Here is a 21250-nt window from a genome sequence, read left to right on the forward strand (position 1 = left end):
GCTCAACAAGAGGAGGAATTTTTATTTTCGTCACTGATGTATCCCAAGTGCCTGGATCAGAGCTTGGCACATAGGAAGGTCTCCGTATTTATTTGTTTAATGAATTAAGGAATCCGCAGGGGGAAGGAGTGTGATTAGCAATCCAAAACCAAAATGCCCTCAATCATCCCCTCCAGACAGCAGTGGGCCCTCCTCCGTGATCCCTTAGCACCTCCCAGTACAGCACTTAACACATTATAACCATTCGATATGGAACCTGGCTCTCACGTTTGACTTGGAGCTCCCCAAGGGCAGAGATTTTATCTCCTATTTATCTTTGTCTCCCAAAGGCCCAGCCTTCTGGGACTAACTCCTAGAAGGTGCTCAAAAATAACAGCTGGATGGATGGCGAAGATAAGGAACACAATAATATTACATTTTAATTGTCTTCTTTTATTTTGAATGCCAAAGATGCTTTTGCTTTAAAGTTAGAACGTATGACTAATGAATCACTCCCAAGCTTGTTTGAGAACTCTGAACAGAAATGGAAAAAAACAAGCTAAGCCAAAAGGGAAAGCCCAATGCAGTAAATGTAGACAGTGACTCTTGGCTCTTGAGCATCTGTTTTTGAAATCCAAGGAGCATGAGTATGAGTCAAGGGGAAGGGTGCAAAGTTCTTTGAGGATTTGCTAACATGTTATTAATACTACAGTGCCAAGAAGGGAAAAAAGGACTCGAGGAAATAAGGACAGAAGCTGTTAAAGCTCGAAAGAAATACATGAATGGCAAATACATGGCACTGTGGCAAATAATTCCACGCCCTCCCCACCCCATGCCCTCACCCCACCCCTTCGTCCTGCCAGCCTTGGTAAATAAACATCAGTGGTCAATTAGATACAGCACTTGTTTCCACCAAGGAAAAGTCCTTCCCTAATAGGAGGGCGAAGAACTCTAACGGCTATTCCTGCCTCAGATCGAGAGTTCTAACACCTAGATGAACCTCATCCGGTGTGTTCATCACCTCAGGCTGCCATAACAAAATACCACAGACAGGGGGCCTTAAACAACACGCTTTTCTCGCACGTGATTCCGGAGACTGAAAAGTCACGGATCGAGGTGCTGGTCAGGTAGGTTTCGTTCTGAGATGTCTTCTCTTGGCTCACACACGGCAAGCTCGCCCCAGCTGGGCTTGGTACAAGGTACGCTCTCAGGGATAGCTGGTCAATGCAAGAAAGAATCGACTCAGGTGGGGCAGTCCCAGACACCATGGTGCAACTCAGCGTACCCTGCGGTATCTAACGGAGAACACCTCTCTATGAAGTCCCGTGGCCCTCCAAGACAGTCGTAAAGAAGACAGAGAACAATAGGGACAAGGCAATTCATTCCTTTATTCATCTCAATGTCTTCATTAAAAAAAAAAAAAAATTCCAAGATCATGGTTGTGTGTGTGCGAGACTGTGTTTTTTCTTTTACTAAATGAGAGTGTAGGACTGTGACTGTGGCATGAAATGTGGCCAGTGCAGATTGAGATATGCTGTAAGTTCAAAATACAGACCTAATTCAAAGATTTAGTATTTAAAAAAAAAAAAAAAAGTAAACGATCACATTGATATTTTTCTATTAATTGCATGTTAAAATTAAAATGCTTTGGGGGTGCCTGGGAGGCTCAGTTGGTTATGGTCTGACTTCGGCTCAGATGGTGAACTCTTGCGGTTTGTGGGTTCAAGGCCCATGTCGGGCTCTGTGCTGACAACGCAGAGGCTATTTGGGATTCTCTCTCTCTCTCCCTCTCACCCGCTCTCTCTGCCCCACCCCGGCTCACACACATGTATGCGCTCGCTCCTGCTCTCTCTCTCTCTCTCTCTCTCTCTCTCAAAAATAAATGCTTAAAATACTTTGAATATGTTGGGTTAATCAAAATATAATTTAAAATTTTTTAAGTCTTCCTGTGATGCTAATGATCAGCTAAGTCTGGCTCCAACTGGCAGTGGATATCAGATAAAGACTGGGCTCAGGAAAGAACATCAGGCACTGTGACGATCTGAATCGAGAAGCCTGAGTTGCCAAAAAAGCACTGTATTGGCACCACCCACCCCAGCAGTTAAAACTAGGATTTGTTGACACACGAGTATGTCACTAATGCTTGGTTACTAAAAACATTTATCATTAAGTTTTGAATACATACATATTAACTCACAATGAATCCAAGTCCTAAATGTAAAACCCAGAACTCCAAAACTCTTAGGAGAACAGGGTAAAAGCTTCACAATGTTGGACTTGGCAATGATTTCTTGAATATGACACCAAACACACAAACAACAAAACAAAAAAAAAAAATAGATAAATAGGACTTCATAAAAATTGTTAAATTTTGTGCATCAGAAGACTCTACCAACAGAGTAGAAAGGCAGCCGACAGAAAGGAAGAAAATATTTGCATATACAGAATACACGGAGAACTTCTAAAACTCAGCAACAAAAACACTAACAACCCAATTCAAAAATGGGCAAAGGACTTGAAAGGATATTTCTCTGAAGACGACGTACAGATGGCCGACAAGCGTATGAAAAGATGCCCAACATCACTAATCATTAGGGGGAAAAAAAAACAAAACCATGATGAATACCACTGCTAGGGTTGCCACTATGTTAAGGGGGAAAAACCCAGAAAAACGACAGGTGTTGGCGAGGATGTGGAGAAATTGGGACCCTTGGGCACCGCTGGTGGGAATGTGAAAGGGCGCAGCCACTGTGGAAAAGAGTATGGCGGATGCTCAAAAAATTAAAAACAGAATTCTTTGATGCAGCAACTCCACTTCTGGGTATTTACCTCAAAAGAACCGAAAGCCGGGTCTCAGAGAGTGGTTTGCACACCCCTGTTCATAGCAACATTACGCACTGTAGCTAAAATGTGGAAACAACCCCAAATGTCCAGCTGAGTGGAAAGGCCAGATGTGGTATATACATACAATGGCGTATTATTCAGCTTTAAAACGGAAGAAAATTCCGACACCTGCTACAACACGGATGTACTTTGAGGACATTACGGTAAGTGAAGTAAGCCAGACACAGAAAGACAAATACTTACATGATGTACTTCAAGTAGTCAAATACAGAGACAGAAGGTAGAATGGTGATTGCCAGGGGCTGGGGGATGAGGGATGGGGCACTAGCGTTTGGTGAGTACCGAATTTCAGTTTTACAAGACGAAAAGATTCCTGGAGACGGACAGTGGTGACGGTTGCACAACATGACGAATGTATTTAATACACTGAACTGTACGCTTAAAAATGGTTACAATGGTATGGGGCGCCTGGGTGGCGCAGTCGGTTAAGCGTCCGACTTCAGCCAGGTCACGATCTCGCGGTCCGTGAGTTCGAGCCCCACGTCAGGCTCTGGGCCGATGGCTCAGAGCCTGGAGCCTGTTTCCAATTCTGTGTCTCCCTCTCTCTCTGCCCCTCCCCTGTTCATGCTCTGTCTCTCTCTGTCCCAAAAATAAATAAACGTTGAAAAAAAAAATTAAAAAAAAAATGGTTACATGGTAAATTTTACGTCATCTGTATTTTACCGCCATACAAAACTGAGTTTGAGAATTATGGTTTTCTTTACATCAAGTAAACATATTCAGGGATCCCTCCTTGTTATATCCAACATCATTTTCTCACTCACATACGAATATCCTTGCTTTTTTTCCTTTTTCATAGCAGCTTCTTACTTGAGAATGGTTTTAGATTTACAGAGAATTGAAAAGATAAGAGTGGAGAGTTCTCGCATGTCTCCACAGTGTGGTATATTTGTCACAGTTAATGACCCCATGTTGATATATTATTATTATTAACTAAAGTCCATACTTTACTCAGATTTCCTTCGTCTTCCATTATGTCCTCTTTTTGTTCCAGGATCCTATCCAGGGTAGCATATCAGTTTTAGTCATGTCCCCTTAGGCTCCTCTTGACTATGAAAGCTTCTCAGGCATTCCTTGTTTTTGATGGCTATCATAGTTTTAGCAAAAGCTAATCATGTGTCCTGTAGATCAAAACTGGGATTTTTGTGGTGGTTTTAGACTGAGGCTGTAAGTCTGGGGGAGGAAACCAGAGAGTTCAAGTGCCTTCCTCAGCACAAATCGGCAAGGGTTCCTTTATCAACCTGACTTATCACTGATGACGTTGACCTTGATTACCTGGCTGTGATGGCATCTGTCAGGTTTCGCCATTGTAAAATTCCTCCTTTTCCCAAACGCAGTCTTTGGAAGGAAGTCACTGTGCACAACACACATGGAAGGAAGGCGGAGACAAATGTCATGATGCCCATTTCACAGAAAAAAAAAAAAAAGCAGGTGAAAGGTGAAGTTACTTTCCCAAGGTTTCAAAGTTAGTAATTTGCAAAGCCGGGATCTAAAAAACAGAGGCTCGGGCCACAGGTTTTCCTCATGGTCTTCAGAAAAGTCGGCAGAAACTCACCTATAACAGAATTCATCGTAGGATTTCACCATATTCCTTCAAGGCCATTGTCTTAGAAAAGAGCACAGGCTACCAGATACAGTTCCATTGCTCAGTCTACCCTGAAGCATCATGTGGCCTGGGATCCTGAATACCTCTAGCCTTTAGCTGAGTCTTCCAGGAAACAAAACACACCACCAGGTTTAGGAACCGGGATTCCAATGTCTGAATCCAGCCAAGCCACTCAGTTGTTACCTTGGGGAAATACCTTGCTGTCTCAAACGTTCGGCTTCTCATCTATAAAACAGTGGCAGTAACTACAAAATGTCGGTCCAGAAATTCATGTGAAGGAAGGACTTTAATTTTACTTTCTATAACTCAGCTTAATCTCTATCTTGAGCTCCGTTGAGATCTGAACAGCAGACTTTACCACCATCAGTCCAGTGTCTTTGGCCCAGACACACACCCCCCGCCCAGATGCAATCTTCCTTCCTTGTCTGGGGAACTCTCCACAACTTTCTTGACACATGTGGGTGCCTGGAATCATTCTCCTGCTCCCAGGCCACACTGGAGCCTGGAAAACGTTAAGACCATCAAAGGTGCCACGGCTCCTCTCTCATTCCCTTCTCTCTATCTCTCTCTCGGACGGTCCGGAGAACCCACTTAGACTCTGCACCATCCCTCTAGGGTTCTTTCCCCTTCCTGGGCCTATCTCCTGGCTAGGGCTCCACCAACATCCATACTCTTTTCAGTTCCTCTAAACCCATTCCCCTAAGTCCAGGACAGCTATTCTTGGAGGAGAACCTACCCAGGAGGAGGAATAATGCTTTGTACTCACTTAGGAGGGTCCCCCCCGCAAACTTTTATCTCCGCCTTGAAATGCTTAGACCCCTCTAAGCATACAGGCTTTTAAAATAGAAGGGCCAGAAAAATTGTTATTTAGTTAACATATATGATGGATTTGTTATTTTTAATGAATTAATAAAAAGTTTTAGTAACTATGCTTCATTATTCAGTTAGAGCTTCCAATATGATACATATCAGTAGCTATAACCCAATAAATAAAAGTTCTTCAGAAATCCCAAGAAATGCTAACAGTATAAAGAGGTCTTACGACCAACATGTTTGGCTAAACCACTGATTCAGCCCAAGCCCACGGCTATTTTTCTGAGCATCTGTTATATTCCAAACAGTGGATACTTTATACCCACAGCTGGAGTATAAAGAAGAAAAGTCACAGTCTTCGTCCTCAAGCAGTTCACACCAAGAGGAAGAAATGTTGAATCATATTAGACAGTCACTGTAGATTTCTTTGTCTGAACACTGACATGAGGGTAACTCTGGAAACACAGAGCAGGTGCCGCGCTTAACTCAGATGACGTGTCACTGTTTCTCCGAGACTACCCCTGACTCCCTGCACGGAATGAAAAAGGGGAAAGCAAAATCACACAGGGATACAAGGCAGGAAAAGGCGGTCCAGGCTGAGGGAGTTACACGTTCACCCAAGCAGAGGCCAGAGAGAGCCGCTGTGCTCCAGGGGTGTTTACCATGGCTGGTGTGCGGACCACACAGAATTGGTGAACGGGGAGCCTGGATGTCCAAAGTAACATAAAATAAACAGGGGTTGCAAAAGCTCTCAATGTTTTCCTGTTAGCAGGTGATAGTAGTTAGCTTCTCCTTGTCACAGAGGAAACAAGCACGGATGACTCAGCAGAGATGACTCATCGAAAGAGAAGCCGTGGGTGAAGTCTTTGTCAGGCTCTCCGAGCTACGCCCACGTGGTGCCTCCCCTTGCAAGATCAGTTCTCCACGGCGAGTCGTTTTTGTATTTTTATATTCGAACGAACACAAACAGCACGGCCCAGGATACACAGTGCATGTGAACTGCTGGGACAAAGCATTAACACTTAAGGAAACTTTCCGTTTGCAGCGGGCTGCTTGAGGACGTGCGGCACATTTATAAGATTCGGTTATTATGAGGACGTGCGTGGAGAAGTTTGCCGAGCACGGTGAGAATGCTAGCCAGTCGTGTGCCCTCTGCAAAAGCCAACAAAGCTCTAGAAAGGATAATATCCTGGGAAATGTAGTTTCAGCTTCTCACCCTTCCAGGTCATTCTTCCGTGAGGCCCTCAAGCCAAGTTCATGTTTTTATTTAGGCTGTGGTTTGTGTTTTGTGTGGGAGGCAGCTTCTGAAAGGGCCCCCAGGGATCCCTCCTCTTGGGGTTCACAGCCGTGTGTAATCCCCTCCCCTTGAGTGTGGGCTGTACCTCTCAGCTTGCTTCTAACAGATAGAAGGTGGTCACACAGACAGATGCCACTTGGAACGTTCAGTTACAAAAGGCTCTGACTCCGCTCATACCCTCGTCCTCTCTAGCCCTCTCCCCTGTTCAGTCTGATGAACCCCATTTCCACCACTGTGAGCTTCCCCGTGGACAGCCTCACCTGGCAAGGAACTCAGGGCAGCCTCCAGCCAATAGCCACTGGGAAACTGAGGCTCTCGGTACAGTAGCCCTGCAAAAAAAAAAAAAAAAAAAAAAAAAAAAAAAAAAAAAACCCTGAAGATGGCTCACAATCACATGGAAACATCCCTCCCCGGCTGGGTTTTGAAACAGCAGCAGCCCAGATGAGACCTTGATGATAGTCACCGACAGACCTTGAGCCGTAACTTTTGTTATGGTATAAATTGATAGAATTTAATAAAAGACGAAAACATTCTGTGTTTTGCCAGGCTGAGAGCGTTCCAGAGACGGCAGAGGTCAGGACTGGAAAATCCATTTGCCAGAAAAAATGTTCGCGTCCATTGTCTTCCTCCAAGGCACGCTTTTGACGTGCTCTGTCCAATTACCTCCTATTTCTGTAATTACACAAAGCCAACAAAGCCGTATGTTTAAGTGCCTCCAATCCAGGAGCTGCGATAGCCACCTGGGTTCTCTAATCTCCCTTCTTTTGCCTTCAAAAATTCAATAAACATGTTACCACTTGTCAAAGGCGACATCCTCCCCCATGGCGAGAAAGGTTCTGCACTCAAAGGAGATTTTTATGTCTTTGTTTTTCCTATTCGACTTCCTATCCTTCTTCTGATATTTACTCTTCCTGTCAATGCCTGTATCCAGAGTATGGACTAATAAATAGCGTTTGCCTTATACCTCTGCTTTTCTGTGAGGATTTCCAAATTTAGGCTGGATCTGGGTATGACAGGCAAGCTGGATGTTGGCCCTGTGACAGCAGACGTTGGATTCAAAATTACATGGTCCTCGGGGTTAGCCAGCCAGCCTTCCTTCCAACCAACACGGGCCCCAGAACTGTTCCTAGAGGCTGTGTTAGCCCAAGTCCTTTGAGAATCAGACTCCCAATGTGAGATTAAACATCTGAGGACTCGGGAGGGGAATCATCTGTGAGAGCAAACAGGGAAGGAGTCAGAAGAGGCTGGGAGAGCCACCAGACTGTGATGTGAGTCTGGTCCTGAGTGAAGGAGGCAGGGAGGGAAGGTCGGGTGGAAGCCCAAGAAGGATTCTTCAAAGCTGTCAGGGAGTCTTCAAGCCAAAGTCAGCTGTCAGAGTAGTCGGTTTCCCAGGACCAGGTCTGCCATGCGGGTCACCGGCTGGGAGAAGGACATGTGACATCGGCACACTCACAGGATTTCAGGGGCAACAGCCGGAGCCCTTGGTCACTTTACCCCTCTGTGGTAAGAGGTCTGCAAGGAGCACTCCCAGGGCCCCCGCAGGGGCATATGACAACGAAAATCTGGGTGTGGTAGGGCAGGGGGTTATTCTGGAATGATAACATCTCTCTAACTGGTAACCCTCGTGGCTTTTCTTTATTGACAAAATCTTTACACTGCCACCAAAGGGGCAGAACTGTGGCATGTTCATGACTTAGGTAGCTCATGTTCCGTGTCGGCATGCTTCCCACTCGTTCATTCATTCATTGATGTCTTCTTTTATTCCTTCAGCAATACTTTTGAGAGTCTGTTCGGGCCCCTAGAGAATCGATGCTAAATAAGTCATCCCTGGAAATATCTTGTTTTAGGGAAGATGGACGTGTGGACCAAAAAAACCATGAAGACACAAATTTCTGACTACAATAACACTTCAAGGCAAATGAAACAGGATAATGCGACAAAGAACGACTTTTGGGGAGTGGGAAGGGAAACCTATTATGTCCCATCATGCTTTCTGTTACCTTCTTTTCTTGTCTCTCAGACTCTATTTTGGAACGTTGAGGTGGGGCATGGAAACTGCCTCCGGTTTGTTTTCTTCCCGGCATAAACACTGGCTTGGACTCTTCCCTCCAATTCCTGCCTTTTTCTAACAATGTTATTTCTGGCAAGTCATATTCCTGAAATACCGTGAGCCTCCTTGTACATCTCTCTATCCACAGGGGAGAGGGTTGGTCCTGCAGTGATGAATGCACATTTCTTCTAGGCTAGTAACTCCTCTTAATTTGTTTTGGACCATCCCTACTTTTCCGTTCACCAACTAATCCCGAACAAGGGTCAAACAAGTCACGTGAGAGAAAAGCCCACCAGGCCACACTCAGTGCTGGGAACACCAGGCCCTCCCCTAATTAATCACAATGGCTGAGCATGAGCCACACAACTGGCCGAGGAGGAAGCGTGTGGGGGCAAGAGTACCGGGCCAGATGTCAGAAGACCTGCCTTTGGCCCCAGATCTACCCCCTAACGAAATGTGCCATCTCAATCAACACCTTCCTCTCTGGTTCCTGGCACACGATAAGTACATAATACATACTGCTGACTGAAGACAGCAGGATCTTAAGCTATCACTTTCCATATCAGCTGGAGTATAGATTAAGGAGCCATAACAAAGACACCCCCAAATGCAGTGACTTAAGCAAGAGAGGGGCTCATGTCTCTTTCATACAACAGAATAGTGGTAAGAAGGGGAGATGGGCCCCTCGGCTCTATGAGGTTATCCTGGGGCCCGGGGTTCCTTCTTTTTTCCTCTGGACCCTCTCAGGGTGATGCTGCATGTTCTGTGCTGGGTCAGCAGTATCACATGCAGGCAACTGCCAGAGGGAAGAGGGGAAGAGACGGGGAAGAAGCAATTTCCTCTTAGGGGAGTGCTGTGGAAATTACACAGTTCTGTTCCCATTCTATCAGCAAGACTCTGGCCACGCGGCCACGACAAACTTCCAGGGAAGCTGAGAAATATGGGCTCCGGCTGACCTGAGAGCACCCATGGAGCAGGGGTGGCGGGGGGGGGGTCCCTTACTAAATGGGACAGTAAAATACACTGTAAATGTATTTTCTCTTTCTTACGATTTTCTTAATAATACTTTTTTCTCTAGCTTACTTCTTGTAAGATTACAGTATACAAGGCATATCACATACAAAATATATGTAAATCCACTGTTTAGGTTATCAGCAAGGCTTCCGATCGATCGCAGACCGTTAGTAGTTAAGTTTGGGGGGGAGTCAAAAGTTATACAAGGATTTTCAACTGCATGGATGGTCAGTGCCCCTAAGCCCTGCATTGTTCAAGGGTCAACTGTATACTGAACTCAATTCAACTTGCTTAATTTAACTTGACTTGGGTTTTAAACAGATATCAGAGCTGTAATGACAAGCTTGAAAGTAACATCATAATCAAACAATTGTAGTATATACACTGGGGAGGAAGCGGAAGTTGTTCTCTTCTTTTAAAGGGGCCCACACATCACTAAAGTTTAAAGAGCAGAGTTATCATGAATGGTTCTAAAGGATTATGATAAGTTATCCTCCCTGAGAGTGATTCTCTCCCCTGGACTATGATTCCAGCAGACCCTAAAACATTTCTGCCCAGCTGACAGTTACTTGAGATTTTGTTCAAGTGCACCACTCAACCTCGATGGCCGCTCTGTTGTCACCAACTTCAGGAGAATAAACGTGGAATGTTCTAGCATTTGCAGCATTTCCTAAACCAAAGGAATTTTGCCCAAGAGGGTGGGTAGGTTACTCTCTGCTGCTACGTTCCTGCTGGGGTAGTTGATTTCTGCTCCCTGAAAGGACAAGGAAGTGAAAAGTTCCTTCTCCTCCTCCCGCCTAACCCACGCCTGCAGTTTCGAGGGTAACTATATGACAAGGGCAATAAACATTCCACCCCCCTGACGCAATGGAGTAGAAAATGACATATATAGGGGCTGGGTAGCAGTGCATGCATCAGTCTATCTGGTGCTTGGAGATCCTCTGGGATGAGAGGCGCTATATAACTGTAAGTTATGGGGACGCTTAATCAACTACTCTCCCACCGACTTGTGTTCTGTCCGTGATTTACTGGCACCTCTGTTTACCTACAGGATAATGGTCCTGGTGGAAGAGAGTATGAGGAAATAAATGACTTGGTGGGTGATTAATTGTCCTGGCGCAGCACAGGGTCCAGTACCAGGATCATTATTTCTATTGTATGACAAGAAAGAAAGGAGCAGTGAAGCCGTGTGCATAAATAACAGGGGAAGGATTTCCTCGCTGCTCAGGAAAATTCTGCTCTCCCATTCTTTTCAGAACTGAAGGGGCCTATTCCACAGTCTGAACTCTCGTCTCTTCCCTGAGCCTTCAGACGTGATCTCTGCTAATTGCTCTAGTCGGGAGCTAGGGAAGTTCTGGCGAGGGCTCCCATCCCGTTCACCCCAAGCGGCACGGCACTGCAACTTGGCCCTTTCTGGAGCTCGCCCATACAGACGGTCTCTTAGGAGGCAGCTCTGGGCTCTGAGAATAAGAGGCAGTAGGGAAGCTGATAAATTTGGATTGAATGAACGCTATGCGCAAGGACAGTACAATAGGAGGAAAGCTCCGGACACATAAGGGTAGCAGCTTCTGGCATCTTAGTTAATGAAACGGAGCATTTAATCCAGTTGTTCAAACCCCACTACATGTTAGAAACACTCTACTTAGGAGCCTTAAAAAAAAAAAAAAAAAAAACCACCAATGCCGGGTCTCACCCTTGACCCATGAAAGCAGAAGTTCCAGGCGAGAAGTCTGGCATCTAACCTTCATACAGCGCTGATTTAATGGAAATGGGATTCCTAAGCCTTGGACGTAACTCGTCGGAGCCGTGGGGCATCGATTTCATTAGGGAGTCCCTCATTAGCCTAAAGAGAACATCAGGGAAGAACAACATACAAGCTGCTGAACGTTCCAGCTCCAACATTACTGCTTCCAATTGGGGAAAATAAATCACTGCAGAAGGACAGCGCCTCATTTGAACTAGTCTGGGTTTTAATAGCCCATCAGCTCCGCTTTAAATGCTTTTTGATAGCACGGCGCATTTGACCTTAAGCAGAGCACTTGGATTCAACCTTGACATTTACCATAATTAAACAAAGAGGATTTTTCTCATTAAATATTATTTTTGTTTCTTGGACCACGAACTGAATTGTGAAGGAGATTCCATTTCGGTCGATGCCATGGCATGACCCTCCATTCTCCATAGCCGTTAGCAGCTACAAGCCCCAGCGTGCCCTCAGCTGCGGCATGAGGGAGCCTGGCATTTCCTGTGGGCTCTCTTTTTAGCTACTGACAAATGTCACAGAGGCCAGCATCATCCACAGGGAGAATGGGTAGGGTGCCAGGGGGAGGCAGACAGCCCCACCCCAATTCTCATAGATCTGATCTTTAACTCCCCGGAATCCTCACCCACCAGACGGGGAAGGTCACTTTTGGCACTATCTGCCAAGTTCGTGTTGAAACCCTCTGTTCCTTCCTCATCCACAGCAGTGAGACTCTGGCACTTTTTTATTTTGTCAAGTATTACCTCAATTCCCTGCCATGACTGACTGGACCAGAAGTGGGTAGCACACCCAGGTTGGTTTCATCCAAGTTCCTCCAGGAATTGGAAATGGAATCAAGAAAAAGAGAGTATGATTTGGGTGGGATAACTGGACTTGTATGATGGATACGTTGCAGTTGGCACAGGGGTCAAGAGGCAGAGGAAGCAAGGCTTCAGGGAATAAGAATGGACACGAGGAGATCGGAAGCAAGAGACCCAGGAAGAGTCCAGCTTGAGTTCTAGTCCTAGACATTTCTCCCAAGGCTCCATTTTGTTCCTGTTGTTGGTTTCAAAAGAAATTCCTGTGTCTTTATAATAAAGCAGGTGGAGAGACGTCCCTCGCCTACCCCTTCCTTAATATCGTTTACCTTCCCTCTTTTCTTCATGTGGTGTTCCAGGGGCCAAGTCAGCCATTTATAACTGAAATCCATGCAATCCCTAACTCTCTGGAAACTTCACCCACTGAGAACGGGTTTTGGTAACATCTTCCCAGCTCATGATGAACCCACTAACTCCCTTGTGAGGGTTAATTTTATGTGTCAACTCAGCTTCTGCCCAGATATTTGGCTAGGCATGATTCTGGATGTTTCTGTGAAGGAGTTTTTTGAATAAAATTAACATTTAAATCAGTGGACTTTGAGGAAAGCAGATCACCCTTCACAATGCAGATGGGCCTCATCCAATCAGTTGAAGGTCTTAATAGAACAAAGACTGGACACCCCAAGCAAAAAGGGATTCAGCCAGAAGATTACTAGGGACTCAGACTACAACTCTTCCCTGGGTCTCCAGGTTGCTCGGCTGTCCCATCAGATTTCAGATTCACCAAGGCTCCATATTCACGTGAGTCAATTCTTTAAAATCAATCCATCTCTCTCTCCCTTCCATGCTCCTCTCCCTCTGTCCCTCTCCCTATCCTTCTCCCTGTCCTCTCTTTCTCTCTCTTTATTCATTCACTCATTCATTCATTCATTCATTTACACATCCTGTTTCCTGTTGCTTCTGTATCTTCCGGAAAACCCTAATACATCCCTCTTCAGCCATAGAAGGATGCCTCTGGCTATTACTATTAGTACTTCCTCCCTTGTCAACTTGCAATATTTTAGCACTGATATTAACAGGTGATAGGGAGGTAGTGTGGCAAAGGAGAATGGACACTGGACCCAATTCAGCGAATCAGTGGTGTAATCTTGGGCAAATCACTTTACTGGTCTGGGCCTCTCCTAGGTTATAGTAGAAGATTCCTAAGGGTCTTCTTAATTTCAAAGTCCACAAAAGGTACCATAACATCTCACACAACAAATTTAGGTGGCAATCTCCCTTTTTCTGTGTACTTCCCCTTGCTGGAAATCTTGTTTCTTTCCCTGTAGTCCTTCTGCCATTTTGGAACTGGAGAGGGAGAGAAAGTCCAGATAAAAGGGAGAAAGAATGATAAAGAGACAGTTTCAGCCAGACACAAGGGGAAAGTAGAGGGTACTTCCAGTGGAGGGGGGAGCTGCACAGAGGGGTGAACAGAGATGGATAGGCAAGTGAGACCTGGAGCCCTGACCCCCCCCCCACCCCACCCAGGTCTAAAGCTCCAAGCTGGGGTGGGTGTGAGTGCTCACTGGGACACCAAGGCGGGTCTGGAGAAATCTAGGCAGGTGATAGCCAGTGCTCTGCTTCCCCAAGTACCACCGGGACAGTCACAAGCCTGTAAGGGAAACTTGCATTTCCAAAGAGTTCTGTGCACATCAAGGGTGGGTACCACGTGGCAGCGTGGACAGAGGTGGCTGCCTGTATAGACAGGGACCGGGAGAGCCCCACCCCCAACCCCGCCCCAAGTGTCTCCTGGCTTCGACAGAGCACAGAAAAGATCTGGAGAGTTCTCAGGAGCCTGTGAAAGGGGTGGTAGAGGTAGCTAAGAGTTAAGATGTGAGAAGCCTGCCTGCAAAGATTCGCTAAGACACATGGTGGAGAAAGCTGCAACTTTCAGGGAGGTCTGACCAGGTCTGGGGCCCTGAAGGAAGATAAGGAGCAAGTCTCAGAGAACCAGCAAAGCGAGCAAACTCCCAGGGAGTTTTGTTTGTGGGTTTTCCCTAACTCTTTTTTAAAATATTTTTTAATGTTTATTTATTTTTGAGAGAGAGAGAGAGGCACGGTAGCAGACGTATTAAATGCATTTCATTTAACTCTTACAATAGGTACAGCACAAGCAGGGGAGGGGCAGAGAGAGAGGGAGACACAGAATCCAAAGCAGGCCACAGGCTCTGAGCTGTCAGCACAGAGCCCGACGCGGGGCTTGAACTCACGGGCTGTGAGATCATGACCTGAGCCAAAGTCGGACACTTAACCAACAGAGCCACCCAGGTGTCCCAGTTTTCCCTTACTCCTATAGGGCTTCGGAGTAGGAGATCGATTATTAAAATAAAGGACGTGAAAAAAATTTTCATTCTGGTTTTGTATATCTGAGCTGTAGTGCATAAAGTCTGGCCGCCCTACAGCTGCAACAGAGAATCCAGAGGAGGGAGGTCTTTCTTGCCTCCATGCCTTGGAAGGAGACATATCCACCTCCCCACTCACCTTGTACCACCCCATTGGGAGAGAGAGAGAAAGTAAGGAACAGTCCCAAGGACGCCAGTCACCATAGCATGTGATTCCTTGTCCCTAAGGAGCCATCGTTAGGATAATGCGGTAGTCAGAAGCATGAGGGCGATATTTAGAAAGATGGTTTGAATCTCTCCTCTGTCAACTACAGCAGGTTGCAGAAAGATCTGAGAGAGGCACCGGGAAACTAGTTTGTGGGGGAAGGAGCTTAGCCTGGACATGGTCTTTCCCAGCTGTTGAGAGACCGGCTCAGGGGTTCAACCCGGAGAGCGTGCCCTTACTATTTCTGTCAGCACGCTTACCTGTTACACTAGGGCACTCCAAGAGCTGTTCGAGGTAGGGTTTTCAGAAGAGAAAGGAGGAAGACTGGAGCGTTGCCAGTGGGAACTAAAAGTGGGTGCACACAGCTCCGGAGCAGCCTGGGGGGCTGACTGTCCCAGTGAGCTCAGCTCCGCTCATTCCGTTGTCAGTATATCCTACACCAACCTCTCATCCCTTCAGCCCTGTCCTACTGGCCCGTGGCTTTTCAGACCAGACCCATGGGTTCCTGGAGAGTTCTCTGAAAGTGGTATGTTAGTTCCAGCACTGTCTCTGGCTACGCGGTTGCTAAAAAGGCAATCCTTAAAACCCAACTGCCTTTTTCAACCACATCTCTACCACCCCAGCTGTTTCCGTCTTCACTCGCTGCTGCACAGATCCATGGCATGGCTTGAATCATGGCTCCTGCCATCAGGTCCGCAAATCTGGCTTTCGTGTGTCTGTCACCATTGTGCACCTGCAGCGTGCTGGGCACAGGAGCAGACGTTGTAGATGCACTTCATTTAACTCTTACAAGAGGTACGTGCATTGCGTATGATGAGCCCCATCTGATAGGAGAAATACAGGTGGAGAAGGGAAAAATTACCTCCCCAAGGTTTCAAAGCGAGTAATTTGCAAGTCCATGAGTGAAAAACCCAGGTCTATCTTTAAGCAGAGCACGTGCACCACTATGGTGCACCGCTTCCTTGTGTCTGCTGTAACCACAAAGCCGAAGCCGCCTGTGGCCACACACCAATGCCTCTCCACCCTGCTGCTGCTGCTGCTGTTGCTAGGGAACGAGAGCCTCCGTACGTCTCTGACTTATCACTGTCGTTGTTGTGGGAAGAAAATGATTTCTGGATTAAATGCTAACTGGAAAAACCTCACCCACCCCTGGAGACCCTTCATTTCCTGTGTCCCGTTATCAGTTGCATCAACAATAGTGAAAATGTGCCTGTGTCTGTTCAACATACCCGCCTTCGGGTCGTCCAAGAAGAAGATGAACTAGATGTCTGAATGTTTACATGCGGGTGCATTTTACACTCCACTGCTGTCTCCGGAGACTTGTCCAAATATCAGCTATCACGCAAAAAATGACTCAACCAGACTCGAAATGCAAAGCCAGCAAATGCTTTCCAGGATTCTATCAGTATTTCTTAAACACCCAAATTGTTGGACACTTTATAGCTGCTCCATGAGGATGGTGAAAGCCTTTTGTCTTGTGCGTCCTACTCCCTCATGTATACTGGTAGTTTGAACCTTTTCTTTCAGAACAGTGCCCTGGTTTTGTCCCTACTCAGCCTTCCCCTGCTTGTCACTGGTTCTTTCTCGATTTCCTTCAGGTAGTTCCTGCTAAAGTCCTGAGGCGTTAATTGATCATGGCTTTCTCCCCCCCGCCCCCAACCCCAAGTTCTGAAGAAATTGAGAAGAGTACAAAGGAGTCAGAAGGGGATCCTAACAATAGGTGTATGGCTGGCTACCCAGACTGGTGCATGGGGATTGACCTTGAGGCCTGAATGAGTTTTCTACTCCTTCCTCTCTGAATTACACTTAACCATCTCTTCACAGTCACAGAAGCTGGACAACGGTAGCCTCTCCCCTCAAGGGCAGAGCTGGCCCCAGTGGGCTCACCACATGAAAAGGCAGGAACAGAAGAATGTATGCCAGCTTCAGGCCATCGAGCCTGAGAAAGGCAGCCATAGAGAGTGTGGAAGGTTGAGAAATATGGCTACAAATTCCTCCCACCCCTGAATGCATGTGCCCTTGCAGTATGGGGTCACTCCGGCTCCCATCAAGAAACAGACTTTATTTCTCGACTCTTCTTTTGAATCTAGGCTGCCCTTATGACTTGCTTTGGCCAATGGAAAGTAGTGCGATGCCATTATGCAATTTCTGAGCCAGGACAAAAAAGACCTCTGCATTCTCCCTCCTGGAACCCAGCTGCCAAGTGGGGAAGCCTAAGCTAGCTTTTGCCCAGGATGAAAACCAGCGTACCCCAGCTGGAAGCTTGGGTGACTGCTGAACCTGTGAATGACATCCTTCAGGAGCAGCCAACACCCAATCAACGTGCCGACTGACCACAGCACATGAGTGAACCCAATGACACCACAGAGAACAGAGAATAACAATTTTAACTCAGTCCAGCAAATAAACTTATGCACGAAAAAAGAGCAAGCTCATTAATTCCTAATTCAGCCTCACCAATCAGATAAGTCTCTCTGGTTGAAGAGTAGTGTGGCTCTAATATGGATTTGTCTGGAAACATGATGGGTGGCGTAATATTCCCACCACAAGTGACGAATCCCGCTCTTATGGTGTGCGCTGTAGCCCTCCACAAACACAGTGCGGGTACCCTTTATTTATTTATTTTTTTTTTAAATGTTTATTTATATTGAAGAGGGCACCTGTTGGGATGAGCACTGGGCGTTGTATGGAAACCAATCTGACAATAAATTTCATATTTTAAAAAATGTTTATTTATTTTTGAGAGAGAGAGAGAGAGAGAGAGAGAGAGAGAGAGAGAGCGCATGAGCAGGGCAGGGGCAGAGAGAGGGAGACACAGAATCTGAGCAGGCTCCAGGCTCTAAGCTGTCAGCACAGAGCCTGACGCGGGGCTCGAACTTGTGAACCTCGAGATCATGACCTGAGCCAAAATGGGAAGCTTAACCGACTGAGCCACGCAGGTGCCCCATGAGGGTACTCTTTAAACACTGACCTTTACTCAGGGAGCTAACGAACAGTCGTGTATTTGCTTCCTATTGATGCTGTAACACATTAGCACAAACTTGGCAGCTTAAAATGGAACAGATTTATGAGCCTACAGTTCTACAGGTCAGCAGTCTGAAGTGGGTCTCACTTGGCTAAAATCAAGGTATCAGCAGCGCTGCATTCCTTCCAGACACTCAAGGGGGGAAGGTTCCTTGAGTTTTCCAGCTGCTAGAGGCTGCCCTCTTCTCTTGGCTTATGACCCCCTTGCGCCTTTAAAGCCAACAGTGGCTTGTTGAGTGTTTCTCACTGACTGACCCTTCAACCTCCCTATACCACACTTCAGGACACTTCTGATACATGCAGCCCACCAGGATAACCCAGGATGTTCTCCCTGGTTTACAATCATGTGAGCAGCAACCTTAATTCCATCCATAGCCTTGATTTCCCTTTGCTGTGTAACAAGCATATTCACCTGGGACACCCCTATGGAGCAGGGCAGGGGGGTGGCATTATTCCATCACACAAACAACAAGCACGGAAGAGCATGGTGCTTATCAGTAAGGATTAACACTCAGTTCTCTGCTTGCACCTCTCCTAACAGTTTCAAAATACTCTAAAAATAGAGTAATAAGAAGCCATATTTTTATGACATCTTTGGGGTTGATCATGTAGGACAGAAATGGAACCTTGTTGAAAACAAAATACATTTTATCTCTTGCTGCACTCTAATAGTCCTGTGAAGGCCAAGTTGACAAATGGCCCAGCTTCCCTCTCAATCACGTTGCCAATAACAACATTGGAATGTTGCTTGGGGCCTTCAGGCTGGACCCTGTCAACAAGACAGGCCTCACTGAGTAAGAGGCAATCTGTCTCGGTCTGTCAGATGCTACAAGGTTTCTGATGGCAATGACCGGGAGAGCGCTCCACTCCCCCTGTCTCCGATGGTCTAGGAATGGTGGGAGAGAAGGAACACAGCAGGCTTCCCTGCCAGAAGCCAAAGAAGAAGATGGATACATTAAAGAGCACAGAACTTTTCCGCCTTCTTGGCCACTTCCATCTTGTCACTGAATGCCACAGGGATGATTACAAACGGGACATCTGTACCAGGGAGGTGTGCAGACTCCTCTCATCCAGTGAATGGTACCAGATACTAAAGGTTATCTCTATGAATGTGACGAGCATTCATTCACCCAGACCCCAGTCAGAGTGGGAAGTACCATGTAAAACCTTTACAGGAACACATGCAAAGAGAGAATATGGTTCAGTCATGCTCTTTTGAGTGTTGAGTGTGTGTGTGTGTGTGTGTGTGTGTGTGTGTGTGTAGGACAGTTGAGGGCAGACTCACAAGAGACCGGCAACAGACCTGAGAAAAGGAGTCTCAACATGTCAGTCAGGATAATCTGACAATGGACTATGCAAAAGAAGTCGATGCCAAGGCAGGACGCCAGAAACCCTGCCCTGTTTAGGGTTTGGGATTTGGAGTCAGACAGAGCAGACAGCGTGAGACCCAGCTCCACACCACCCTTGCCAGACATGAGTGAAGACCTTGGGCAAGCTATTTAACTTGGTTTTCTCTTCTATAAAGTGAGGATAACAATCAATACTCACTTCATAGCATCCTGTGGCAGACTGCTACATTTGCATGCTCCCGATGAATCCCCTCACCCAGTATCCGTGCCCTTGTGCGCCCCCTCCCCCACTGATGCTAGACTTCGCTATGGGATTTGCTTTGACTGATGGGACATTGTCAAAGGGACACCTACAGAAGCTGATAAGAGTTTGCACACTGGGTTTGCCCTCTCAGAACACTGCCACCACCATCTAAGAAATCTAGGGTATCTTGCTGGGAAGGCCACAGGAGAAGAACCAAGCTACCCCCACTGGCAGCCCCAGCTAATCAGCAGACACATTGTGACCACCAGAGAGTCACCTTCCGGGACCCTTTTACCCCAGTTGAGCCACATGGGCAGATGACTGTAGTGCCACAAATGACCCCAGGCAAAACCAAAGAGTAACTGCCCAGCCCAAATTGCAGAACACCCATCCCATTTGTAGAGATGATCCTTTGTACCTTGCACTATTCCGTGGATGACATGAGTCCACATGCCTACCCGGTACACATGCCCTCTTTTAAAAATTGTTTAATGTTTATTTATTTGAGAGAGAGACAGAGAGAGAGACAGACAGAGAGGGAGACACAGAATCTGAAGCAGTCTCCAGACTCTGAGCCATCAGCACAGAGCCCAACGCAGGCTCGAACTCACCGACCTCGAGACCATGACCTGAGCTGAAGTTGGATGTTTAACTGAGTTACGCAGGTGCCCCCACATGCCCTCTTTTTAATCACTCCTTCAGCATTCAGTTATAAGGAGCAGATGAATAAACTGGCAGAAGAGTTCTGTGGAGGGATCTTTCATCCACCCATGTCTTTCTCTGGCTTCTGGCAAGGAAGCCTGCTGCATTACTGTGTTCACTGCAGAATAAACAGTTGTTTTAAGCCACTACGTCTGGGGATGGCTTACTCTAGAGCAATAGTTAACTGATACAGGCTCCTCCCGGGATTAAATCGGACGACACAAAGCGGCCCGGCACAGCTCCTGGCACAGAAGGTGCTCTGGGTCTGGCAGTGGTCACCTTGGGTCAAGTTCAGGCCTACTCAATCCTACCTTTTATCTGTTACCCAGCCCCCCTGCAACCACCTTACTCCTTTCTCTATATCTCCTCGGAAAAAGTAAAATAAAATCAACTCGTGAAAAATCACGTTTGAATTTTGTTTTCCTTTTTTTTGTTTTTTGTATTTTATAACATTATTTTCCTGTACTAAGGCAGAACAACGAAAAACCAGATGGTGCTAAGAATCTTAAAATAAAATCAGGAGTCCCTTGTCCTAGACTCCTGTGCCCAGCACAACCTGTCTTCATTTCAGGAGGCCCGCATTCCATGCATACCAAAATCAGGCAAACACTGTACATAGCATAAGTGAATACCATGACACCATGAACATAGATGCAAAAATCTTTAGCAAAATATTAGCAGATTGAATCCAGCATTATACAAATATACATATATATACAAATATACATATATATACAAATATACATATATATACAAATATATATATATATATATATATATATAACACATCATAAGCAAGTGGGTTTCATCCCAGGAAGGAAAGCTTAGCTCAATACTCAACATTCAGTTCACGTAGTTCACCATGTCAGAACCAAGAGCACGCCCCCCCCCTAAAATGCCTGTACACGATTCTCCATCTCTGAATCTGCTTCTGAGAATTCAACTTGAGAAATATATGCTGAGTACTGCTGGCTTAAGCAAGGACGTGGTGGGATGTGACCTATGTTTAGAAGGAGTTCTGGCAACGTGTATCAATATGAAGAAGACATTAGGGCAAGACCAGTCAGGAGGCCGGTGCAGCACAGGGACAGCGAGAGACCTGCCGAAGAGCAGGGGCGGGGAG

At 46.3% G+C, this 21250-nt stretch overlaps 1 long non-coding RNA gene across 1 annotated transcript in view; it reads right to left on the reverse strand.

The window, feature by feature from the left end:
* Positions 1–821: 821 nt before the first annotated feature.
* Positions 822–21250, reverse strand: part of LOC123380572 — a 37534-nt gene continuing 17105 nt past the window's right edge. Inside the window, exons 2-3 of the long non-coding RNA XR_006586529.1 lie at positions 6860–6928; positions 822–1196 (exon numbers count right to left, since the gene is read on the reverse strand). This is a non-coding gene — a long non-coding RNA (uncharacterized LOC123380572). The remainder of the gene's footprint in view (positions 1197–6859; positions 6929–21250) is intronic.

The sequence above is a fragment of the Felis catus genome, chromosome D1 (genome assembly GCF_018350175.1).
Source record: "Felis catus isolate Fca126 chromosome D1, F.catus_Fca126_mat1.0, whole genome shotgun sequence".
Classification (NCBI taxonomy): Eukaryota; Metazoa; Chordata; class Mammalia; order Carnivora; family Felidae; genus Felis; species Felis catus.